The sequence below is a fragment of the Lepus europaeus genome, chromosome 3 (assembly GCF_033115175.1).
Source record: "Lepus europaeus isolate LE1 chromosome 3, mLepTim1.pri, whole genome shotgun sequence".
Lineage (NCBI taxonomy): Eukaryota > Metazoa > Chordata > Mammalia > Lagomorpha > Leporidae > Lepus > Lepus europaeus.
Genome location: NC_084829.1, coordinates 68,205,809 through 68,214,076, shown reverse-complemented (window position 1 = coordinate 68,214,076; position 8,268 = coordinate 68,205,809). Strand labels below are relative to the sequence as shown.

Sequence of the window (8,268 nt, the reverse complement as noted above, 5' to 3'; positions counted from 1 at the left end):
TTCAGCAGGCATCACTGACTACTAGTCATTGGACTAGGTGTTAGGGGCACAAAGTTCAATAAAGATGTGACTGTTCTCAAGCAATTCACAGTGGCTCAGATTTGGATATTCTGCTTCCAGAGAGATATTTTTATTACTTTTTGTAAACTAATGAGTAGGAAAAAAACCTTATGGAATTTTGATATCTCAGGTGGACAGAGAAATAATCCCCGCTTCTCCCTCAAAGCTAAATTGCCTAGTTGAAGGCAATTGTGTTTTATAAAATTAGTCTGGCGCCTTTATGACTTAAGAGGCAGATATGATAGTACTTAAGAGCATGGTTGTGGACTCAGATAAGATTTGAACTTGATTCTCAACTTAGTCCTTCACTGGCTGTGTGACCTGGGGTAAGTGACAACATTTCTAAGCCTCATATTGAAGATTTCTAATGATACATAGCTCATAAAGTTATTGTGAGTATTAAAATTTTATATATGCAAGGCATTTTTATAGCTATTATTATCTGGAGTGGAATCTTGGGCTTGCAACAATAAAATCAGTCTAGTAGAAATCTCTCACAATGGTTTTGCTAAACAAAATAGGATTCAGTATCTGCTGGCAGGTTCTTCTCTAAGCTGCCTTTTTTTTTCTATCCTACATCTCTTGCTCCCCAAAATGAACATTTGGCTGGAAGCTTAGCCAGAATGCAGAATGGCTCCCAGGGAGAGGGGGCACCTTCCAAAAATCCATGATAAATATCCCTCAGCTATATCACTCCACAGGCTTAAATCCTACTTGGTAGCCAGGGCCTAGGGCATTAACCTTCTTGGCAGTTTCAAGTCACACACTGCGCAAAAATCAATTTCTTTTGGGGGAAAATATATCACATACTGGAGCAGGTTAAGCTCTTTTTTTTTAAACAGAAACAATTTTTACTTTTTAATGAACTTGTAAACAAAAAGGCACCCATTTCAAAGCAGAAACAAAATCTCGGGTCATATAGATGTTTACAGTGATTACGTAAGCAACCTATACATGCTCATACGTAAGATATTAACTAAATTCCTGTGACAAACATGCTTTTTAGAAAATATTAAGAACATTATATAATTAATACAGAGTCCTAAAGATAACCTACCAGTCACTAAGTCTTTCTTGTGTCTTTACTTTAAATTCTATTATTTCTAGCACAGGTTATCAGGCAGTCACTCATATGCTCCATCACCAGAATCCTTGTTTGCTACAACAGCAGGCTTGCAAACAAGAAGCCAGCCATTTTAAGAATGTTTTAAGTGAACAACCTGCCAATCCCAGGGATGGAAAAACCCTAACAATGTGCAACTTCAAGCACTTAAAAACTGTCACAACTGTGGTTGAACACTGTTCGTGCATTTCTTTCTAAAATGAGACCTCAAAGCATTATAGTTCAAAATAAAAGATTTTAACAAAAGATGTAGGCACAATTTCTCTGCCAATTTGTATCAACCATTTAGCCAACTTTTCCATTTGAAAAAAAAATTGTGATAGAAAATCAGACACCATGATTCACTATTTCAGTTAACATAATTACAGCAGCTAGAATTTGGTATCTGCCAATGCTACCCAAAGTCAGTTGATACTGAAAGTAAGTTCTTTAAACCAAGTAAATGGCTGTCCACAACCACTGTATTATGTACATATGAACAAAAACAATTAGATTCGGGGAGAAACAAATTCTGCTCCTATATTATGTTTTGTGTCTTTTGTGCCTCAATTCATGCTTAAAAACCATTCCTGCTACTTTTGGTTTTGTCAGCTGGCTTCCCTAAGGGATTTAGGCCTGTTGAACTCACCCACTGGAAGAGGCTGCTTGCTACACTGCTTCTTGCTTTACTGTCAAAGGTGTAGTCATCTTGCTGGTTCTGAGTCCTGAGATGCAGAATGGCTGTCTTGGATACATGTCATCTAAGGATTCCTTACAGTGCAGCCCACAGCAACAGTTTAAGTACACAGCAAATTCTGCAGTAACATGAAACTTCAACTGGAGTGTGCAGCTTGTCACTAATCTTTTCCTATTTCTGTTCTCTGTTGCAGACTCTAATCCTTGCCATGGCAGGCTGGCTCTATTAAAGTACATCAAAACATAGCCTAATGATTCCATGTCATCTCCAAAGCTCTGCTCACCCCCAAGCTGTGCACTGATGCTACTAGCATTTTGTCCAGTGCCAGGGAGATTTTTATGTTTTCTGCATGGTATGTGTCACCTTGTCCTATTGTCTTTGTACTTCTTGGTCAAACCAAAATCAATACTTATTATCGTGATGTAGGAAGTTATCCACTTTAACGCCTCTGTGTACAAAATTCTGCATATGCAGATATTCAGTTCTACTTATCTTCCAGTGGCTAGCCTAAGAAAGTTTCCACTGTGAAATCTTCTTGAACAGAAGCTGAAGAGATCCTGGAGGCTGAACCCCAGAAGATCCAGGACTAACACGTTTTAGTCTTTTTACCTGGATCGTACCACAGTATATGCGGGATACCAGCCACACCTTGAAGACTCTGCTCACATACCACAAATGAGAACGCCTGGCCCGCTGAGATTCCGGCTTCAGTGCCACTCCTTCGCCAACGGTGACTTAATCGCCAGATAAATGTCCCCGAAAGGGCCAGACATACTCCCGCCCCCGTTCACTCCAGTCTTTCTCTGCGCCAACAAGTTCGGCCTGGAGAGCCTAAGAGGGCGGCGAACGCCCGGCCCCTCCTCCGAGGCTCAGCTTCCACCCACGGCGAAAACGGAGGTCGGAGGCCTTTCGCAGCGTGACACAGCCCACGACTGGCCAAAGAGAAGAGAATCCCGCCGCTCCATCAGCTCTGTTTGGGCCAGGCTGCAGTTTGGGAGGGGGTCTCCCCCTTCCCAGGCCGGGCCGCTTTTTCTGGACGGCTGCTACTGCCTTGGTTCCACGGAGACATGGCCTGCTGCAAAGGAGCGGGGTGAGTGAGAGCGTGGATCCCGCGCCCACAGCGCTGCCGCCCGGCTGGAGCGGAGTGGCAGGGAAGGGCGTTTGAAAACACAGTCCCTGGAAAGAAGGAACGTGGCGTTCCTTAGAACTGTCTACACATTTCTTCATCATCGTGACAACTTTGTATCAGAGTGGATTTGACGTCACCTCTCTTACGATTGACGCCTTTGTTGCTGTTTTTCATCTTGTATGACTAATTGGCATTAAGACTGAACTCCCCGGGCCAAAGTGCCTGGGTCTAATACCTGGCTTCGACAGGTGCCAACTGCGTGGCTTTTGGAAGTGGTATGTCTCCTCTGTGCCTCAGTTTTCCTGTGTGTATAGCAGGGCGCCACCGTAACACATCCTCAGGAGATTTCTCTGAGGATTAGGTTCGTAGCACACGTAGGGCTCTCAGAAGACAGCCTGCATGTGGAAGCCGAAGGAAGGCCTTCCTGTGCACAACCGGTTGCAAGGCCTGCCCAGAGCTGAGAGCTAGCAGACCAGACTAGAAGGAACTCAATGCTGAAGGGATACACAGTTCTCAGCAAGGCATCTATCCTGCCTCACAATGAGGAAAGCAACTCCTAATTTAATAAAAAGATGCAGTGTGTGGCCATAATATCCGACTGAAAGTAAAACCGTTTAATTTTCCTAGCAATACTGCTTTCTTCATTCTGGTGAGGTCCTCTTTGGAAATGGGACGTGGAAGTACAAGAATAGTGATGGGGCAGGCTTAATTCAAGCACAGCTGGTTAATGAGGTCTACATCCCATATTGGAGTGTCTGGGTTCTAATTCTGGCTCTGCTTCTCATTCCAGGTTCCTACTAATGCACACCCTGGGAGGCAGCAAGTGATGGCTCAAACACTTGGGTCCCTGCCACCCACATGGGAGACCTGGGTGGAGTTCTCGGCTCCTGGCTTTGACCTGGCCCAGCATTAGCTGTTGTTGTCATTTGGGGAGTGAACCAGTACATGTGCCATATCTCTGTCTCTCTCTCTGTCTGTCTCCTTCTCTGTGTCTTTCAAATAAATAATGAATGAATGAATAAAATTTTAGTAAACTAAAAGCATAGTAATGGTTCAAAACAATGACTAATCCAATACGTTGCCTCAGCACATCATGACTGAATGGGAGAACGTAAAACAAGACTGAGGACAACTTCCTGTTTGGGACCCAGAGGAACTGAAAGGATCTCGTTGATGCTGGAGGAGGAGACATTCAGCCTCTCGGTTTCCAAATGTGAGTTCCCGCACTACGGTGGCTGTTTTCAGCACTGTCAGTGCTCTGGAGTTGGTACTACAGGTTCTGCTGTTCAGATTGAGAATTGATCTAGCTTTCTGGCTATGAACAAAAATGGAATACCACTTTTTAGGGCCTTCCAAAATATACCAAATCTAGACTCATACTTCCCATGCATGTAAATTACTCTCAAATGCCATTTCTACAATTTTTTTAAAAATTATTTATTTAATTAATTAAGAGCACAAACATCCACCTGCTGGTTCGTTCCCCAAATGCTCACAATGACTGGGGCTGTGCCTCAGCCAAAGCCAGAAACTGAGAATGCAATCCGAGTTTCCTAGACTGGTGATAGGAACCCAGTTAACTTGAGCAGCTCTTTGCTGTTCTTAGGATCTGCATTGGTAGGAAGTTGGAGCCAGATCTGAAAATGGAACCCAGATATTCCAATATGGTATGCAGATGTCTTAACTGCAAGGCCAAATGCTCACACCTGTAATTTTTGTTGTAGTAATACAGTGAATAATGATGCACTCACATGACTAGATAAAGCTACCAACAAAAGTCACGGGGCCGGCGCTGTGGCGCAGCAGGTTAAAGCCCTGCCCTGAAGCACCGGCATCCCATATGGGCTCTGGTTCTAGTCCCAGCTGCTCCTCTTCTGATCCAGCTCTCTGCTATAGCCTGGGATAGCAGTGGAAGATGGCCCAAGTCCTTGGGCCTCTGCACCCACATAGGAGTCCTAGGAGAGGCTCCTGGCTCCTGGCTTCAGATCGGCACAGCTCCAGCCGTTGTGGCCATCTGAGGAGTGAACCAGCAGATGGAAGACCTCTCTTTCTGTCTCTACCTCTCTCTATAACTCTGACTTTCAAATAAATAAAATAGATCTTTTAAAAAAAAGTCACACAGAAATAAAAGTCTATCATTTGGAAGTGTATGTAGCAGTTATAGCATCAAGATACTCTTCAGAGAATTATGTTTCTTTTTTTAATTATTTATTTATTTGAAAGTCAGAGTTACGGGATTTGGGGGAAGACCTTCCATCTGTTAGTTCATTCTCCAAAGGGCTTCAAAAGCCGGGGCTGGGCCAGGCTGAAGCCAGGAGCCAGAAGCTTCTTCCAGGTCTCCTATTTAGGTGCAGGGGCCCAACCGCTTTGGCCATCTTCTGCTGCTTTTTCAGGTGCATTAACAAGGAGATTTATCAGAAGTGGAGCAGCTGGGACTCAAACCAGAGCCCATATGGGATTTCAGCGTCACAGGCAGCGGCTTAACCTGCTGCACCACAATGCCGGCCCCAAGAATTATGTTTCTCTATGAACTCTAGCACCCTATGTAATGCCGGGGGTAGCAAACAGAAAGTCATTTAAGTGATTCTATATCCTGTTATATATAGAAGTCAGTAATTGTTGGCTTAGTATGAAAAACAACTGAGTGGTTTTTAAATTGTTGTGTAGGAAGATATTATTTACATTTACTCTGCTTAGATTTTCTGATCAATTAACAGGTCATAACCAAGCAGAGCTTACATTGTTTCAAGTGCTGCAATGAGCCATTTCCGTAATTAATAAAATCCAACAGTTTTAAGTTCTTGAAGGCAGCTCTTACAGTTATTATTCTTCTATTTACAAATGACTATAATGATCATATAATGTTGTTATTATCACTTTTGGGGTATGATCCAAGAATTCATTTCCTTAGAAATCATGTGAGCTTTTCCATTTCAAATGTAGAGTATATAAAATATTTAGTGTGTTTGAATTGAGGGATGGAAGTACATTCCCACAGTTATTTAGAGATAATAAATATACAATAAGCCAGGCATAGAAACTCAAGCCTCTCAAATCCATTTATCCCAATATAGTATCATATGAAAGATCAAGATCCAAAGCTGGGGAAAACTGACTAGCTATTATACTTTCTAATAAGTGGTAGTCCATTTTTTCTAGCAGTTTGATAAATCCGTACCTCATGAGTGAATTTAGTTTTCATTATAATTCTTGAATCAAAGTGTGGTTTATCTCTTATCTTTACTTCCTTTTCACCCAGTAATCACTTTTGTTTTCCTCTAGGGGGCTACATCTGAGTCAAATGAAATTCTAAGCATCTTGAGAATTCCTATCAGAATCAATTTAACCAGGAAGCTGGAAATAAAAATAGAACATTCTGCATACAATCACAACTTCACCTGCATATTGACATCCCTATAACATGAAATGGTTCCTCTTTACAACAGAGTTGCAGGCATTTAGCCTAGTGGTTAGACTCCCGTATCCTACCTCAAAGTACCTGGGTTCAATTCTCGGCTCCGGCACCAGATTCCAGCTTCCTGCCAGTGCAGACCCTGGGAGTAGCAAGTGATAGCTGAAACATTTGGATTCCTGCCACTCACATGGGAGGCCTGGATTGAGTTTCTAACTTCTGGCTCAGTCCCAGCCATTAAGGGCATTTGAAGAATGAACCAGCAGGTGGGCGTGTTCTCCCTCTTTTCCTTTCTCCTATTCTCCCTTTCTCCTTCTCTTTCTCTCTCTTAAATTATTTATTTTTGAAAAAAGATTTATTTATGAGGTTGGCATTGTGGCAAGGTGCCATCTGTGACAACCAGATCCCTTGTGGGTGCCAGTTCATGTACCAGCTGCTCCTCTTCGATCCAGCTCCTTTCTAATGTCATGGGAAAAGCAGCAGACAATGGTCCAGATATTTGGGCCCCTGCAACCTACATAGGAGATATCTTGCTCTCTTTCTCTTTCTCTCTCTCTCTGTCTGTCTCTCTCTCTGTGTGTAAGTAAAAAAGATTTATTTTTTTATTTGTAAGGCATAATGACAGAAAGAGAGAACTTCCATCTAGTAGTTCATTCCCTAAATGGCCACAAGACTGGGGCTAGGACAGGCTGAAACCAGAAGCCAAGAACTTCCCAGTGGTTTTCCACGTGGGTGTTAGGGGCCCTAGTACTTGGGCCATCTTGTGCTGTTTTCCAGACACATGAGCAGGGAGCCTGATTGGAAGTGGAGCAGCCAGCTCTCACACTGGTGTTCTGATATGGGATGCCAGCATCACAACCCACTTATGGTTGACTCATAATGCCAGCCCCTAATTAATTTTAGTAAGCTAAGACCAAGAAACTATGCAAATAGTGGATCGATCAACATTAAAACCTTCTTCCTAAGCTTTAAATAATTATGTTTTATATGCCTTTAACTATATTATGATGCGCTTTTATACTATAGTTGAAAAAAATAGCTTTAACATAGTAAATATTCTAATCTAAGAAGAAAGGAAAGGGGCTACAAAGGTTGTTTGCCTTGGGGAAAATAAGGAGTAATGGAGAAAGAGTCACAGAATTCCTATTAGAATTAACAAGATATAAATTTCTTTCAGGGTGAGACCATCTCTCTTCCCTTCAGCCCCTCAACCACCAACAGAGTGTTCTCTCATATTCCTCCATCTGTTCAGACAGCTGTTCTAGGCAGACTGTTTTGGGTTTATTGATTTCTTCATAAATTAATCACTTTTCAAAAGAATATATCAGATTAAATTATCCTATCCATATAGGCTTCTGTGATAGAAAAAATGTTACATATGTGTATGCTGAGAGAGAGAGAGAGCGGGAAGGAGAGAGACAGAAGCACCTTCCCTCTCCCTAGGGGTTTCCTTCCTCTAGTATATGAATTATTTATGCATATGTACCAGCCAAGACACTTAAATAATGAAAATGCCTAAACAGTGGTATTCACAACGGTGTTTATGGTAGTTGCTTTTACTAGAATAGTTTTGCATATATAGTATCTGTTTTAGAAGTATCTAGCTTGGGGCAGGGAATGTTTATGTAGTTTTAACCCAACAAGGCAAATTCTTAGCATAGTGGTCTAGGTGTTGTAGCTTTTCCAAAAGTAACTCATGTAAGCGTTTAAAAACCAGGGTACATATAAAATTTGTTTATTTATAATTTATGTTTAATAGGTACTTGATTTTTTTTAAATAAGAGTTACAGAAAGAGGAGGAGAGACAAAGACAAAGACACAGAGAGATCGTCATCCACTGGCTCACTCCACAGGTGGCCACAATGGCC

General features: G+C 42.0%; 1 pseudogene; it reads right to left on the bottom strand.

Moving 5' to 3' along the window:
* Window positions 1-1,739: 1,739 nt before the first annotated feature.
* LOC133756566 (casein kinase I-like) lies at window positions 1,740-2,632 on the bottom strand (annotated as a pseudogene).
* Window positions 2,633-8,268: the final 5,636 nt, after the last annotated feature.